This window comes from Periplaneta americana, chromosome 2 (genome assembly GCF_040183065.1).
Source record: "Periplaneta americana isolate PAMFEO1 chromosome 2, P.americana_PAMFEO1_priV1, whole genome shotgun sequence".
In the NCBI taxonomy this organism is placed as follows: domain Eukaryota; kingdom Metazoa; phylum Arthropoda; class Insecta; order Blattodea; family Blattidae; genus Periplaneta; species Periplaneta americana.
This window is the reverse complement of record NC_091118.1, coordinates 90,532,041-90,551,242: the sequence shown is the minus strand read 5'-3', so window position 1 is coordinate 90,551,242 and position 19,202 is coordinate 90,532,041. Positions and strand designations below refer to the sequence as shown.

The window sequence follows — 19,202 nt, the reverse complement described above, 5'->3', positions numbered from 1 at the left end:
ATCCTCCTTGACATCTTCGCTATGAAGAACAGGGTTGCCAGATGATCCCAGACCAGACCAGACTATACACCAACAAGGCGCCAGATAGTAGCCAGGTCGCCAAGTGGAAATTTTCGTCGCCACAAGGAACATAAAAGGCGCCAGAATGGCGACAAGTACCCACATCTGGCAACTCTGATGAAGAAAGATATGTCACCCTGCGACTGTGCACATATGACGTCGTGATGCAATGGATCTTGCGAGACTTCTGCGTTCAACTGGAAAGGCATGTCATTTATGTACAGTACTACTGCAGCCATATTTGTCAACTGAAGCAAGTGATTTTTTAATAAGCCACAGTAATGCTATATCCATTCCTTTTTAATAGCTGCAAGAAAAGTTACAGATTTTGAAAATGTAATATGATAAGACAAAGTTAACTGAAGTTCAATATAGGCCTATCTTTCTTCTAAAAAATTACGAAATTATTGACTCTGCACAACAAATCGATAGGGTTTGGGTAAAGATAGGTAAGTCATAAAAATGAGTTTTGATACAAATGAAAATTTAACTTCGGATCCTTACTGCAAACAGCTTTCTATACAAATAAAACGTATGGAATATTTGTATTCTTCTGTTTTTGTACACCCACTAGTAAAATTTAACTTGTTTATCCAACTGGAAAACGAAACTCCATTTGCAAAAACAACACCATCAAAATATTCCAACTGAAAGAATAAAGAGGGAAAGATTAAAACTGTATGCATCCAAGAAATTGAAAGTTGGAGACTGGAGCGACAGAAATACCCGTAGATGGAAAAGTGTCGTAAAGCACTGAGTGCTACGATAAGGCTCTGTATCACTGCAAAACTTACAGTCAGACAGACAAAGCAGAGTAATTAAATAAGCCATAGACAAGACGAATTTAACCAAATATTAGTTAGATAGATAAACGTATGTAAATAGATAGAGAGATAGAAATACAGACAGAACAAATTAATCGATTTATACACTCAGTACAAAATATGAAATATATATTATATTATTAGATTATGAAAAAATAAAGGACATTGGATATAATTACATAGTTCGAATTGGGACGGTATAAGATCTATCACTACGTGGTGGCAGTTCACTGTTTCGGAGTAGGCGTTGAATAGAGTGACACATACAGAGTAAAAGTAAGCAAAGAAAGCTTGGTACAAAGTCAAGTAGAGTGTACGGTAATAAAAATTCAATTAGCACACGAAATAGATAGCTACTCTTTTTCATTGTTGTAGGATGACGACACAGGTGGAAGTAAAAATTTTTCACCACACGATTATACACAATATATAGGACTCTGATCAAAAAACAATTTTGAGAAACAACAAATACCTCACAGCAGCAAGGACATACGACACCACAACATGAAACATCTATACATCAAAATATTGATTATCATCTTGTGTTACGCACTTCTTAGATTTGTAATTGTTATAAAGTAGGAGGTTCTTAACCACAGATTCGGATTCAATACATAAAAATTAAAGTAAAAAGTTCATTTTCATTCAGGCATAGGTCTTGTTTACTAATGGCTTTGTACAGTTTGTGAAAATTTCCGTATCATCAGGTGATACATGATTTCCCTTTCTTAACGTTTTTTGTAATTTTTTTTAAATATTGTAGTAATATAATCCGTGGCGCCACAGTCCTAGATGCTGCGGCCGGCGTGCGAGCCGCCGTGCGCTGGCCGCAGTGTTAAAGAAAAGCACTGTAGAAGACACTTTAGATTGCGCTCATTCATAGACAGATGGGTTGACAAGATGTGAGACCGAGACTGGAAACAAACTCATTTGTGAAGCCGGAAAGGGCAATACGAACTAACTCATGAATTGCAGATGACGATGATCATTATGATGAATTACAATTCCTAAATTGAAGGGCTTGGGTCAACACAGTGCTAAGCCACATTCAAATTTTATAGGAAAATAACTCTTAAATCTTTAAGAGCCTTTTTCCCTACACAATTTGAGTGAGGTTTAGCACTATGTTGCCCCAAGCCCTTCAATTTATACCTGATGACTCTTCTGCTATACCTCGTCAAATTTTGCTAATACGAGTATATATTCTAATGATTTATTGTTGCTTTCGTACAGTAACAGTGACCCTACTAATATTTTGAAACTCTTAGGACTTGGTGGAGTATGTTATGTATACAGAGAGGTTTATTATACATTGTGTTTCCGGGCTAGTGTTACAAACTTTCAGGGATGATGGGGAAGGGCACATGTATCAATTTGAGATAAGGAACTCTGATCCGGAAATGACCGAGTCGAAAGTTACAATAGTTGTGTGAAAATGAAATAATTTTATCCCTCTGTACACCTTATTTATATGTATTTATCTGTAATTACATCTTACATATACTGTATTCATCTGACCTTGTTTACGTTGTCTACCTACAGTATTCCGTTCAGTGCGCTGTCTGAGGGGTGGGGACAGGAAACTACACTAAAGCAATGCAGATGGCGTAGTGTGTAACGGACATGGTCGGTCCTGATATGCACGTCTGTCGACAGCAGTGTATGTGTACAAGTTGCAGTGTCCAATCGATTAGTCCTAGTGAAATGGAGGAGTACACGAGAGGGGAACATGCAGATCTGATTTTCGAATACGGATGAGCCAAGGGGAACAGTAAACAGATCACAGATTGTATCGGGCCAAGTACCCATGTAGGAGACATCCGGCCAACACCATCTTTCCACGACTATTCCAAAGGTTAAGGGAAGGAGGGCGTGTGGTGCCAAATTACAATTCCATTTCCACACAACTATTTTGCTTATAACTTTCGACTCAGTCATTTCTGGACCAGGGTTCCTTATCTCAAATTGATACATGTGCTCTTCGCCACCATCCCTGAAAGTTTGTAACACCAGGCCGGAAACATTCTGTATACAGAATTTATGAGCACCAAGATCTTGCTGTAATTTTAAATTACATTCGTACATTGAAGCGATAACAGTCTCTTGCTGTCGGGTTTTGCTGATGCATCGGGTTACATTACTTACTTTTTCAGAATGACTGAGTACTTTTTCCAACAAAAGAAAGTCAAATTGCAACACGTGTATCCTGAAAGGCGTTTACCATGTAAGAGATATTTCTCATTCGCGTCTCAGTGCAATCTTACACCACATATAATAGTCTCCGATCCTCTAATTACAGTCTACGATTTCGTTAACACGACACGACGGATTCTGATTGATGGGTGGGTACGCCTCACACCCTCCGCAAAGTCAACATGTGCCTCGTAATAGACGTAATCAATCACGCCAAAATAAATTACAGAAGAAGGGTTTCGAAATTTGGCGAAGATGAAAACATTCCTACAAAAATACCACAGCGTTCCTGAGGGAAAGGTTGGAACGCCCGAGAGTGCTGTAAGACACAGTGACCAAGGGTTAAAGGATCAGCCAGCACCGCACAGCTTGCTTTCTACTTGTTGTGCAACTTGCGGTCCGCTGATTGATGAACGGCCGTGTCCCATGCGGGAGTCATTTGCATAGATTGCATCGGTGACGAAAAGAACACTACTGTGTCTTCTGGGACTGTTCTTCAGGTTGTTCAACCGAATTAAAATCTGTCCCCGTGGCTTGGTTACTGTAGCTGTTATATATTTTTCGATACTAGCAGCATCAATTTATGATAAAGAAATGAAATGTATAAAAGAGCCTAGAAAAGAATTAGGGCCTACTGTACAATTACCAAGTCCCCAATTAAATAAATGAATAAATAAGTAAATCAATAAATAATCCAGATTGAACAATTGAAATAATATAATAGAAAAGGCTTTCTGGTGGAAAAAGTAGAAAGTACAGCTTTCATCGAAAGACAGTAAATTCTTTAGTTAGTAGATTTAACACATGTGAAAGGTAAGTACTCTACGTCAAGGTTTACATTACTTCGTTCTCCACTCTTAGTATCAGGCAGCTTCAGGGAGTCCTGTGGTGGAAAAGAGAGAGAACATGTAGGTTCAAAAATTCATTACTCCACAAAACTTTGTGCGTAATAACACCACAGTCTAGTATTTACAGTCACGAAGCTCAATACGTAGGGAATATGCATCCATAAATAGTTGCTAACCACTAGGATCGCTACTAACGCCTCATCACAGACAATGCGAAATAGTACCGGCACAGTCTATTGTTCCTAGTATCCTCAAAACTCAAGCTTCGTGACTGTATATACTAGACTGTGGCAATACTATGTAGCCACCGGCGTAGCTCAGGCGATAGAGCGTTTGCCTGGTGATCCGGAGTTGCGCTCGGGAGTGAGCTTGATTCCCGCTTGGGCTGATTATATGGTTTTATGAGGTTTTTCCTCAACCGTAAGGCGAGTGTCAGATAACCTATGGCGAATTCTCGGCCTCATTTCGTTAAATACTAACTAGCTATGACCAATTCCATTGAAGCTTAATAACTCAGTAGTTGATATAGAGTCGTTAAATAACCAAGTAAGAAATAAAATAAAATAATCTACATTTTAAACGTTCACAATTTGAAACAGGACATCACTTAAACCAGGATGAATTCAGAACAAGCAATAACTGACTTTGAATGGTTGGCACTGAAAACAAAGTGTGCGTATGTAGAGAAAATTTATACAGTTATACACTATCTACCAAAAAGTAATTGGGTACTATTTTGCCCTTTTAGAACCTCGTGGTACCACCTCTTGTTGCTATAACAGCAGCCATCCTGTCAGACACGCTCTCCACTAGTTTGTGTAGGATATATACTGGAATGCGTCGCCATTCCACTTGCAACATGGCACTCAGTTGGACAATGGAAGTTAGCCGCATCTCCCGAGACCTCAATCGCCGGTTCAATTGGTTCCAAAGGTGCTTAATGGGATTGAGATCAGGACTCTGTGCAGGCCAGTCCAACCGGTGAACAATATTGTCTGCATACCACTGCATAGTAGCCGCCGAAACATGGAGCCAACTTCCATTGTCCAACTGAGGACCACGTTGCAAGGGGAATGGCGACGCATTCCAGTGGATATCCTACACCAGTCATGCGATGGTGACTAATATTTGCGGCCGAGAGCTATTTTATGCCCGCTGCGCGCGCGCGGAGCTCTTTACCTATAAACATTGCTAAAGGACGTACAGATCTTAGAACACAACGCATCATGACGGAACGGAAGCGCTTAAAGCTTTCAAGGAAGAGTGGAAGATACAATATTTATGGTTAGAACATGGTGATGGAGTCCAGTGTTTGTTGTGTAAAAAAAATATATCATTTGCAAAAAAAGCAACATAAAACGGCATTATGAGACGCAACATGAGGAGAAAAGAGAAATAAATTCATTTCGGAATTGACATCGAAGGTAAATTAATTTACATTTGGGTCAGCAGATAGTATCTATTCCTTTTATTTCTTTATTTTAAATGCATTATTGATGTTTTATTTGTTGCTTGTTTCTGGATATTTACTTTTATTAGACTACGTGTTTCTTTAATTTAGAAATAATATTTTATCTTTGATTGCACTTTAACTTATACTATTACTAAACTCAAAATGCTAATTCACTTTTATTCCAATAACTATTTTCAGGATTTTTATCGAATATGAACTAAACATTTTGAAAACTTTGATGCAAGGAGCGTTTTTAGTAACGTCAATATAAAATATACTTAAAAATATAATTTCAAAACTATTAGACCTAATTGCACAAAATTTTGTACAGATGATATTATTATAGATCTGTTTACATAGTTTAAATTTCACAAATTTTGGCCGAAATTGTGGAAGTTTTAAAAGTCATACATATCCCCTTAAATGGTTGACCCCAAAAATTACGATGGCTCTCAATATCTTAATTTAATCAATTTGTTTCTTCGTGTTACGGGCATCTCACAAATCACTCTAAGAAAACTCATTACATAATCACGACTGGAGAGTAAGGACTACATTTTCACAATCACACAATCAATATACTCTATTTAAATCAATATTGCCATTATTATTTTTTCAACAAATACTCAAAAGTACTTAGAGATCACGCACGTGGAGCAGGTAGACCCTATTAGTTTCTCCTAACCAATGAAGTGAAATATTTACATAATAAATAATTGCTTTTAACAATAAAATGGTTTACATACAATTAACTTTTCCTATTTCTCTTTTTGTTCCTAAAAACCCTTCCCTTTGCGATTTGTTTATATATGTACATGTATATTAAATAACTGAGTAATTAGCCCTATTACATAGCCAGAAATTTAGTAACGCAAGTTATTGTAATAATTGCTGCCTTTATTCGCTGCATGTGCATGTGCATCCCTGTTGTCTACGTTACAGTGAATGCGCTATGCGCTCGTGATCAAGGTCGAGCTCTTCTACCATGATTGGGAGCTAATATCGTCTCATCCCTGTCCTACACAAACTAGTGGAGAGCATGCCTGACAGGATGGTTGCTGTTATAGCAATAAGAGGTGGTACCATGAGGTTCTAAAGGGGCAAAAACAGTGCCCAATTACTTTTTGGTAGATAGTGTATCTCTGAAATAACGAAAAATGTAAAGTGTGGCGGAATTATTTATATAAGTTGCAGTTTCAAAAAAGTGTTTAATACCGGTACTTAAATGCAAACCACTGTTTTATGGTATTATTATTATTATTATTATTATTATTATTATTATTATTATTATTATTATTATTATTGAATTTCCAATTTATAGAACCCTATTTTACCCGAAGGTACATTAGGGCTGTAATTAAATCATACATATTATAGCCCTGTACAAATACTTACATAAAATATATACATAATTATGACATAAAATAGACATATTGCATAAAATGTGCATGACATAATCAAATTCATAGTTATATTATATACAAATACGTAGATAAGAGATAAAACAGATATAGCTACGAGTAATGCATAGAAATAGATACACAATATATGAAACACACACATATTACATACAATTCTTTCCCAGGATACATCACACACAGATTTGTTACATAAAACAAGTAGTAAGCATTTCGTAGAAACATACATATTACTTTTAAGGACATAAAAAGACATAAAAATGGCATGAAATAGACACATGACATACAAATGCATGTTCAACACATAAGACATAGACATACTATATAAAAGGCACAGACAAGACACAAAAGAAAAAAAAATCCATAAAAACATATATGATATGAAACAGTGATATTATAGCTATTATTATCATTATGATTATTAGTATTAATAATACTTAATAGTAGTAGTATCTCCTTTTATTGCAGCCTGTTTTGCCCTGTGGCATGTTAGATTAATGATAAAAACCCTGAAAATATATACAGACACATAATTACGTCAGTTAGATGAGCCTCGCCAAAGTACTGGCAAATGTCTGCAGGCGATTATTAGGCCTACTGCTCAATGTTTTCAAAGTTCGCTCTGTGGAATAATTAAAAAATTCAGGGCGAAAGTTATACTTCAAATCGTGTACGGCATGTTGCCAATTCGCACTGAAATTGTGCTTCAAATAACCCTTTGAAAGAAATCATCAGGTAATCTGATTCGAGGAGAAGAAAACAACATTTTTCGGGTACCAGAGTGCTGCATGGGAGTTAAATCGCTCGCTTGAACTCGGTCGAGTGTCGCACCCTCGAGTGAGACACGATCGGTCGTGATACGCTCGTAATAAATAGAAGCACAGTACAAGGTCATCTCACAGACATGTCTTATCTTGTATGAAAGGCAACAGATAAGATACACATATGTTTTGCTCACACTGTAAAAATAAGGCTTTATTTTCTGCGTTTATGACAAACGTTTAATGGAACAGTCAATGGAACGTACCAAAACAGGAACATGAAGTTATATGTAAAATAGTATGAAAAACTTCGATATACAGTTATTTTTGCTAATTAAGAATTATTCAATATTTGATTTACCACATATATAATTTGATAGGTCCATACATAGTGCTCCGCCTATATACTGCGACAATGTAGAAACGTTTCACAAAATATTATTGACATAGCAGTAGATTAATAACAATATTAGTACAGAGATAACGTCACAGAAAATATAATAAAACGAATAATCATGCTGCACAACTGTTACAGAAGCAAAGATTGATACACTATTATTAGAGATTATTATTATTACTAGAAAACTTGATACAGTTCTTGCATTATCGTTATTGTGTTCTCCGCTTATAATAATTACATTTACATCCAATAACATCTATCAGATGTGGCAAAAACAAAATCACTCCTGTGTGGGGGGGGGGGGGAACATTTACCTACAACATTTATATTACATTTTAAAACAAGTTTTGTAGTTGTACTATGGAGAGATTAGTTAAACACTGTAAAGTTTTGGAATGATAAACATCTATGATGTTAGTCTACTACACAGTTCATCACTGTAACAAGAACGAATGCCTAACGCTCAGCTTATACCATTCGAGGATTTATCGCTCGTTGCAATTTTACCCATCATGCATGTGCGCTACCTATCGGATTATGCTATGGACTACTTGGCGCTCGAGCGAAAAAGTTCGATGCAGACTTCTGGCGGGTACATTTGCTCAGGCGCCTCTGTTTAAGAATGACAATCAGAACTGTGCAATTTCTTGACGTCATGAATCTCCTTTACACAAAGATGATAATCGAACAATAACAGGATGCTCCGCGAAAATCTGACACCAAACAGTTTTATTCGCGACCAGTATGGTTTAGATTAATCGGATTTTGAAACCCGGTCGCCATTCAACTAACGATAGCCTTATGCTATTTGTCGGATCATTATCTACCTAGATATTTAATCCTATCATAGAAAACTTTCAATATTTTCTCGACCAACTTCTACAACTCCTACCAAGGCTATGAATTGATTTAGTCATCGTAGCTTGAGAGAGGAACAGAGGTTGAGTGTTTGAGAATAAGGTGCTTAGGAAAATATTTGGGGCTAAGAGGGATGAAGTTACAGGAGAATGGAGGAAGTTACACAATGCAGAACTGCACGCATTGTATTCTTCACCTGACATAATTAGGAACATTAACTCCAGATGTTTGAGATGGGCAGGGCATGTAGTACGTATGGGCGAATCCAGAAATGCATATAGAGTGTTAGTTGGGAGGTGGGAGAAAAAAGACCTTTGGGAAGACCGAGACGTGGATGGGAGGATAATATTAAAATGGATTCAAGGGAGGTGGGATATGATTGTAGAGACTGGATTAATCTTGCTGAGGATAGGGACCGATGACAAGCTTATGTGAGGGCGGCAATGAACCTCCGGGTTCCTTGAAAGTCATAACTATGTAAGTAAGTAAGCTTGCTACCGGTAGCCTACATCAATTCTCGTAAATATGAGTGTTATCAAATTTAAATCTTACTATTGCTTCTATTTCTCTCGCGTGGAAGGCATTCTGGAGTCTGAAGTTCATCATACTGGAGGGAACACTCAGCAAGAAACTCAGAGTAGAAATATTGGAGACCTGCGTAACTCCTGTACTGTTATATGGGTGCCAGACGTGGTCTCTTACTGCCAAACTTCGTAACAGTCTCCAAATATGCCAAAGAAAGATGCTGAGAAAGATACTAGGCTTATCACTGAGGGACAGAGTTCCAAACGAATTGCTACAAAAGATGGCAGCAATTAAAGATCCAGCACTGCAAGCCACCAACACCAAATGGAAGTGGGGAGGCCATGTTGCACGACTTAGAGACGAAAGATGGACGCAGAAAGTCACACTATGGGATCCCCGCATTGGCAAGAGATCACCCGGAAGACCTAGACGAAGATGGGCCGACCTCTTCAGTGAACGAGTAGGAAGCCATTGGTCAAGCAGAGCAAGACATAGGGAAGACTGGAGAAACATAAGAAGACAAGTGAACAGCGACTAAAACCAGTGCGACAGAAACAAGCGAACAATACCAAAGTGTGCAGAATGTGAACCAAGTGAACAATTCCACTCTTACGCGGAGTAGCTCACCGCGTGAGACAAATAGAGCTCTCCCTCTATAGGAGGAGGCCTTTGCCCTTAACGGGACATTTTTTAGGCTAATCATTTCATCATTTCATATTGCTTCTACCGCGCTTTGTAGAACTATGTATCTACAGTATGACTGGTTTATAACGATCAATGTCATCTTCCGGTACCAAACATCCAGTCGAATCGGTCTTACCATGTTGCGTTCTGCAATGGCTTCCTTCATTCCGTCTTATCAGGTTTTTCTAGGCGAGTCCTTTCGTCTCCTTACTGGCGGTGTCAGTTTCGTGTGTTTTTTCACGATTAGAATTCGACAGCTGCATAACTTTACTATGTTACATACGTAGAATTACGTATGGGTGCGATCACCTGTCGACAAGTGCATAGCTTTACAATGCTGTATACATAGAACTATGTGTGAGTACGATAACCTGTCTACAAGTGCACAGTTTTACTATGCTACATACGTAGAATTATGTATGGGTGCGATCACCTGTCGACAAGTGCATAGCCTTACAATGCTGTATACATAGAACTATGTGTGAGTACGATCACCTGTCTACAAGTGCACAGTTTTACTATGCTACATACGTAGAATTATGTATGGGTGCGATCACCTGTCGACAAGTGCATAGCCTTACAATGCTGTATACATAGAACTATGTGTGAGTACGATAACCTGTCTACAAGTGCACAGTTTTACTATGCTACATACGTAGAATTATGTATGGGTGCGATCACCTGTCGACAAGTGCATAGCCTTACAATGCTGTATACATAGAACTATGTGTGAGTACGATCACCTGTCTACAAGTGCACAGTTTTACTATGCTACATACGTAGAATTATGTATGGGTGCGATCACCTGTCGACAAGTGCATAGCCTTACAATGCTGTATACATAGAACTATGTATGGGTGCGATCACCTGTCAACAAGTACATAACTTTACTGCGCTGCTTATTTTTACGCGTGGGTGATACGAAAATTGAAACAAGAACAAGGAGAATACAAGTATAAAGGTAAGACAGGGAGGACAAGGGGAATACAGGAGAAAAAGAGGAACACAAGGAGAACGGGGGAAATGGATGAGAATAAGGGGAACACAAGGGTAAAAAGGGAGACATGTGGAGAAGAAGAGGAAGACAAGGAGAACAAGGGGATAACAAAGAGAAAAACAAGAGCATTACAAGGAGAACAAAAGGAAGACAAAGGGACAAGGGAAATACATGAGAAGAAACGGACAAATAATGATAACAAGGGAAACAAGAGGAGTACATAAGGACAAGGAAACACAAGGACAAGAAGGGGAGTACAAGAAAAGCAAGGGTAACGCAAGGAACACAAAGGACAAATGAAATACAAGGAGAACGAGGGTAACACAAGAAGAAGAGGGGGAATATATGAGAACATGGAGAACACAGAGATAACAATAAGAACACAAGGGAAACATGGGGAATAAATGAGAACAGGGGAACAAAAGCAGAAAAGGATAATGTAAAGAGAAGAAGGGGAATAGAAAAAGAACAAATAAGGAGGTTCCATTTTCTGTGACGGTCAATTCCCAAGTTACTGCCCATACCTAATGAGGGGAAAGACGTAGTTCTATGTCAACAGAAGTCCGGGATATTTGTATTCTTTGCATAGATTATTTATAGATGTGAATAACGATTCTTTCAACAACAAAGGTTATTTACCTTATTGATGTTACACGAGAATGACGACTGAGAAAGTATATTTCCTGGAAAGGACGTGAAATTCGAGAAAATTTTCATTTGAATCCATTTTCTTCTGAACGGGACACCCAGTTTCAGAAGGAAGTTCGAATTTCCAGGGGCAAACAAATAAACAAGAGGATTACGCAAATCAAGATTTCAGGTATAACTCCCTGTAAAGTTTATTTGAATAATTTCAAGGGAAAAATTGTTCCGGAGCCGGGTATCGAACCCGGGACCTTTGGTTTAACGTACCAACGCTCTACTACTGAGCTACCCGGAACTCTTACCGACACCGATCCAATTTTTCCCTCTATATCCACAGACCTCAAAGCGGGCTGACAACCGTCAAGCAACCAACTTCGAGTGCACACTAACTCCGTGTGACTTAAATTGTGGTTTTCTGTTAACGAACAGTGACGTGAATTATGCAAATCAAGATTTCAGGTATAACTCCCTGTTAAGTTGATTTGAATAATTTCAAGGGAAAAATTGTTCCGGAGCCGGGTATCGAACCCGGGACCTTTGGTTTACCCGGCTCCGGAACAATTTTTCCCTTGAAATTATTCAAATCAACTTTACAGGGAGTTATACCTGAAATCTTGATTTGCATAATTCACGTCACTGTTCGTTAACAGAAAACCACAATTTAAGTCACACGGAGTTAGTGTGCACTCGAAGTTGGTTGCTTGACGGTTGTCAGCCCACTTTGAGGTCTGTGGATATAGAGGGAAAAATTGGATCGGTGTCGGTAAGAGTTCCGGGTAGCTCAGTAGTAGAGCGTTGGTACGGTAAACCAAAGGTCCCGGGTTCGATACCCGGCTCCGGAACAATTTTTCCCTTGAAATTATTCAAACAAGAAGATTCATAGTAGCGAAAAGGGAGCCTCCCCAAAAATCTCTGTCAAACCGTCCTCTCTTTTCCAGAATTCGAAGACGAGTCTTTGGAGCGGAAAGACACAGAAGAGGACGATACGAAGAGGAATGCCGACGGCATGGCCTTGACCTAGTGATGCCGCAGGCTCACTTTCACTCTCGCCGCCGCTCCCCTCCTGCACGCCTTTCTTTCAGACGTAGACCCGCTACACAAGACAAGACTGCATCTGGTGTTACCACGCCCACACACGACTACGCAGACCCGTCGGAGAATGTGACACTTGATATACGATGCTGTGATAATGCTGATGACGACTGTAGTATAAAAATAGTAATGTATTTGTTCAATTACAGAAGTTATTCAAAGATAACGACATGATACAGAGACGTGACGGAATAAACACTTCATTTCAATCTGAAACCTCATTGTCAATTAGAGAAGAATCCGGCCTAGACATCTTTTTCATCACAAATAGAATCTCGCTCTTCTTCAGTGAGAATACACTAACTAAAGTAACGACAAGCAATGCCAATAATTAAAAAAATGTATTTATTATAAAACATATTCGAGTATCACTAAGATGACACACACATTTAAAAAAATGAATTACCGGTATAGTGTGGTAATATACGAAACATAAACCTTCCATTCTCGAGCCGCGCATGATGTCTACATCCATTAACTGGGTCCACACCTGTGGAGTAACGGTTAGCGCTTCTGATGTTTATACAGGGACCAAATGCCCGTGAAAAACGAAGTTTTACTGCAAACCCAATTTCTTTATCTTCCAAACTGTGGATTAGCCTATATCACAAAGTTTTCCTGTTACGAAAACTGATACAAAAATTACATTTTCAGTAAGGAAAAAATTAATTAGGCTACTTCAGAATGGGTATACTTAGATCAGTGAATTTTGTGATACATTTAGAAATATGTGAAAGGCTTCCTGTTCAATTATTACTTTTTGTTTAAAAAATGTGTGACAAATCGTTGACGCATTGTAGTCCACTCCACCCCCTTCCCTTTTCCTTTAGGAAAATCTTCATTTTCTAAAATTCCCTTGCGTTTGAAATTCGCGGCAATTGGACCCGGAACTTCCAATGCCACTTACATAATAATATTTGGAGTTGAACACTGGTCAATCAGCTTATTCCCTCCATTTTTAATAATCAGCTGTAGAGTTTGCTACAAGTGAGAAGTTAGATTTCTTCCTTTAAAAAACTGAAAATGGGTCGAGTGTGGACGTTAAGTGGCAGATTATTGGGATTTGCAAGAATGACTTGAGACAATATGTAACTCTATCCAAAATGATTAATATAAATACACCCATTCTGCAGTAATTATTTTTCCCTGCACTAAATGAGATATTTCAGTAAGTTCTCACAACGGAAAAATTGTTATAAACGATCCACAGTTTGAATGCTAGAGAGATTAGATTTGTAGTAGAAAAAAAAACTTCACTTTTCACAGACATTAAACCTCTGTATAAACATTAGAGAGTTTCACCTAAGTATAAGGACAAGAGTAAAACATCTCTTATAAAGGCGTGTTCTTAAACTTGTGGTAGAAGCTATACTTATGTCCCCTCTTAAAGATTCACGTTTTACTACAGAGAGTGGCAATTATTTACATTATGGCAAACTTTAGGATCGATCGCGAAAGGAATTCCGAAAAACGGATAGATTCCATTGGAGAGTTTAGACTTCATTTTCATTATAACCAACTAAGCTAAGGAAACAGGTGGGAAAATTTAGAGGGAAGAAAGTAGGTCCGTAGCCCATTTATTTTAGGTCTCATCCCAACATTTTTCTTAGCACCCAAGGAAACCACGGAAAAACTATGGGCAGGATGAGTTGTACTGGCGTCAAGCCAATTGGCTAACAGTGTGATCCTAACTGTGGGAACATGTCAAATCGGCCTTTTATGCAAGCCGTGAAAGAGAGGTAGCCTATTTTACACTTTAATATTGACCTTAAATACGCAAACGTAGTAATATTAGAAAAATGCTACATTACACTATCTAAAATAAAGCGTACTTCACGGGAGCAGATCCGCACTCTTCCATAGATTCAAGCAAAATGACGTAACCCCCATTCCAGTCTGACCAGTAGGAGCATTTGGCTTCTGCGTACTTTGAAATGTATGTTGCGTATGGGGTTACCGATTAAATCTCTTTTTTTTTAATTGCAATTATCAAAAGACAAACAGTGCTCCAACCAGGAGAGTGCGAGTGGGGAAACTATCTCTCACAGGTGGATTCCAGATTTATTTTATGATTGGCTGGCGAAAAGACGAGCCTCTCAACTATATCAGACTTGAAAACATTAACCTCGCACTGTTTAATATAATACTGCATTACCGGTACCCTGATTGGTGCTTTGTTAGTGAGTAGTTGCATAGTAACTTATACAGTATGTCACGCCTTGCCGCTAGAGTTGTTCAGACGCCTTATCCTGGTTGGAGCATATAGGTATACAAATTAATGAAAGAATTTAAAATGCATCTCAGTAATAATTCGACTTTAGTTTCCTCGGCTGCATACGAAAGCCAATCTTCTTAATTGCAAAAGTAATATTTCATTTGTAAAATACATTGCACGGTTTAGGGTTTAAGTACATGTAGACCTATGCAATTAATCTGCAAGATTAACGGTGTAGATAGAGATGTTTAATTCAAGTAGTGGTGCAGCCACCAGAGGGTGGAGAAGCAGATGCAAATGCTTCTCATTTTATTCTGTCAGCGGCTAACTTATACTGTAGTACAGTCAGTGATACCAAACGCGGCATAATTTAAAGCATTTCACACAAAATGTTTGAAAACAATTATTGAATATTTCATTGTTGTTTGTGTTAATAATTCCTGGCCACCATAGAAAGCCAATAAAGATCTCAAATGTATCAGTCCGATCGTGATCCAATTCATAACAAAGTGCAGCTCAGAGTTCTTCAGCGTTTAAACTTCCATTTGTTTAAATGATATGTTAATTGTGGAGTTACAGATAAAATAAAATGGAAAAAAAAATCAAAATAAAGTGCATTATTCCATGACCTATTAAAAATTAATAACAAACCCTCCATATGTAAGGTGAAATAATAATAATAATAATAATAATAATAATAATAATAATAATAATAATAATAATAATAATAATAATAATATCATTATCATCTTCATAGTATTATTAAATATGAGTGATATTTTAAGAAATTCTGGAAAAGTGAATAAACTAATCAAGTTTTAATCTCACCCCAGGTGATAATACTAATAACATATTAAATTATTTCTTTAAATGTTAGCAAGCAAAACATATTATTTTATCATCAGACAGATTACAATCCTGGCTGCACCACTGAATTCGAGGATATATTAGAATGGAAATATATAGTAACTTGGTTACATAGTGTGGAATTTTCGTATGGAAGAACAAAATATGTATAACATATTTGGTGGCAGAGGAACAAAACGCGCAATTCTTATATACAGTAGTTGTAAATTTTATATTAAAAACGAACCTAAGGAATTTTTTTATGAATGAAGTGAATCTATCGTTTTCGGGTGCGAGAAAGCGATTTACGGTAGCTATGTAGGTCATCATTTTGGTAAACCTTATTTCGGGGGGTAAATTAAACGAGCAATTATTGCATATTTTTCAAATTGAAAATTTCTCCAAAAGTAGACCTAATAATAATTTTGGTAAATTCGGTGAATCTCCTTTTTTTTTTTGTGTGTGCTAGAAAGTAATTTATAATTAGTCTGGACTTTGGGAAGACTCATATACGGCGTCAAATGCTTGCCTGTTTGCTTACTTACAAATTGCATTTAAGAAAAACGGAGGTTCATTGCCGCTCTCACATAAGCCCGCCATCGGCCCCTATCGTGAGCAAGATAAATTCAGTCCCTATCACTATACCCCACCTCCCTCAAATCCATTTTAATATTATCCTCCCATATACGTCTACGTCTCGGCCTCTCCTAAAGTCTTTTTCCCCCCAGATCTCACAACTAATACTCTATATGCATTTCTGGATTCACCCATACGTGCTACATACCCTTCCCATCTCAAATGTCTGGATTTAATGTTCCTAATTATGTCACAATATTCTCGAACACCCTTAACCTCTGTTCCGAGAGTTCAAGTTTCACAACCATACATTACAACCGGTAATATAGGCTAAGTGTTTTACAAGTTCTACCTTTCAGCTTTTTGAGGGCAGACTGGATGACAAAATCTTCTCAACCTGCGTTTGATTTCCTCTCGAGTATCATTTATATTTGTTATTGATGCTCCAAGGTACTTGATTTTTACCACCTCTTCTAAGGAGAAATTTCCAATTATTATATTTCCATTTCGTACTATGTTCTGGTCACAAGACGTAATCGTATACTTTGTCTCTTCTCGAGATTTACTTCCAAACCCATCTCCTTACTTGCTTCGTGTACAACTCCCATGTTTTTGCTTATCGTTTGTGGATTTTCACGTCATCCACATAGACAAACAGCTGATGTAACCCGTTCAATTCCAAACCCTGTCTGTTATCCTGAACTTTCCTAATGGCATATTTTAGAGCAAAGTTAAAAAGTAAAGGTGATAGTGCATCTCCTTGCTTCAGCCCGCAGTGAATTGGAAAAGCATCAGATAAAAACTGGCCTGTACGGATTGTGCTGTACGTTTCACTTAGACACATTTTAATTAATTAAACTAGTTTCCTGAGAATACTAAATTCAATAAGAATATTATATAAAACTTCTCTTTTAACAGAGTCATATGCCTTTTTTGAAATCTGTTAATAACTGATGTATTGTGCCCTTACATTCACATTTCTTCTCCAATATCTGTCAAATAGAAAAAAATATGATCAATAGTCGATCTATTATGCCTAAAACCACATTAATGATACCCAATAATTTCATCTACTTATGGAGTTAATCTTCTCAAATGCATTAAATTACTAGATTAATTTCTATGAACTAATAAATATTCTATTAGGAATAAAATACATGTAGAGGACACATTTACGACATAAAATACTGAATGCGAAGTAGTGATACATGAATGAACCTGGAGTATGTTTAATCCCACGACCGCGCCCTCCGCGCCGCGTTTTTGAATTCCGTATGGAGCTCGACTTTGAAGACAGAAAGCAGTGACAGTTACCCCCGACAACAGGGAGAACTTGAAACACCGCAGCCATAGCTACAGAGAGTAAGGGTCTCTTATTGGTCTGAGTCTTAATGCTTTTGACGTAGTATTACAATTTATGGAAATAATGTAGAAAATATAAATTTTTATGCCTGAGCCTCCCTTCACTAAGCGATGGCCGGCCTGCCAGGTACGTATTGTATAACTTACAATTATAATGTTTTGTATTTCGATATTACTTCTTAACTAATTAATTAATTAATATGTATCTGATTCGTTTTACATTATTAATCAAGGATTTTCATTACTGCTACAATATCTGGAGAAAACATAGCAAAGTATAACATTTTTATACCCTCAGTACACCACTACCAACCGAGAGTCGCTCTTCCATGTACGTACCATATATACGTAAAATAAGTATACATACACTATTATAATTATTCATTGTTAAAAGTTATATTATAAGTTATATAAATGGTTAAAATAAATTAAGAATTTCTTTAGTGGTTCGCTCATTTGTAATATTGACAGTGACAGGGAAGATATGAATTTTATAAAAAGTAGTTATACAAATCTATTAGGAGGGAACACACTACTGAAACAAGAAGAAATAAGTAATATGAGATAGTCTAAAATGAAAGTCCTTAAACTTATCTCAGCCAAGATGATGCTGAGAAACGTATGAGAACAAGGTGTCAAAATTGAAAAATTGGGAGGACTATTTGGGAGGAAGAAACTTTTATTAATACAGGTTTGAGAACAGAAAAAGAACAATTCACCGACTTCGATGATGAACAAGAAGAAGAAAAGAGAAGCGGAAGATACTGAAAAGAATTACGGGGAAGACAATAGGGAAAGGAATAGTCAGAAATTATATGTACGTTACGGTATGTTTAATTTATTCGTCGTGCTTAAAATGTCTGAAATCTCAAAATCGCTTCCTTTATTAGTCACACTACACCTAACTCTCTACATAGAGTACTGTGTACATATGCTAATTTGAACGTGATGACCTCTGTCGACCTACGTCACTCATTTTAAGAAGGATTATTCCGGCAGGGAAAATAAATAAGGAAGAATCAGTTAGTGATAACGTTGAGGTGTTCATTATTTTCCTGAGGCAAATATAATTTCTAACCAATGCGTAATCATTAGCATCTAATTTACAATCATTTTTGGTAACTTAGAACACACGATAGCAAGATTCTCGTTCCCCTGTCAATCCTGTCCATAAAAGGAAACATTTCTGTTTGTATTATTCATAAGTAGTTCTCAATGCCATTCAGTTGGACTTACAAAAATATATACATACAATTACAACGTTATACGAAGGTAATACATTTACATAATTTATTTCACAAGTTTCGAAATAATTTATTCCGTTTACCATGCTGCCGGTGATATTCCAGCTTATATTGTGCTTGATCTATACACACATAACTTCATTAATTCATTCATAGTTTTCTGCCCAAGGGCAGGTCTTTCATTCCTCTTACTAATATGAT

General features: G+C 37.3%; 1 long non-coding RNA gene and 1 other non-coding gene across 2 annotated transcripts in view; both read left to right on the top strand.

Annotated features, from left to right (window-relative positions):
* LOC138695288 (uncharacterized) overlaps positions 1-12,974 on the top strand; it is a 64,364-nt gene extending 51,390 nt beyond the window's left edge. Inside the window, exon 2 of the long non-coding RNA XR_011331117.1 lies at positions 12,605-12,974. This is a non-coding gene — a long non-coding RNA (uncharacterized lncRNA). The remainder of the gene's footprint in view (positions 1-12,604) is intronic.
* TRNAT-GGU (transfer RNA threonine (anticodon GGU)) lies at positions 12,436-12,510 on the top strand. The gene has a single exon. It is a non-coding gene; the product is annotated as a tRNA-Thr (tRNA).
* Positions 12,975-19,202: the final 6,228 nt, after the last annotated feature.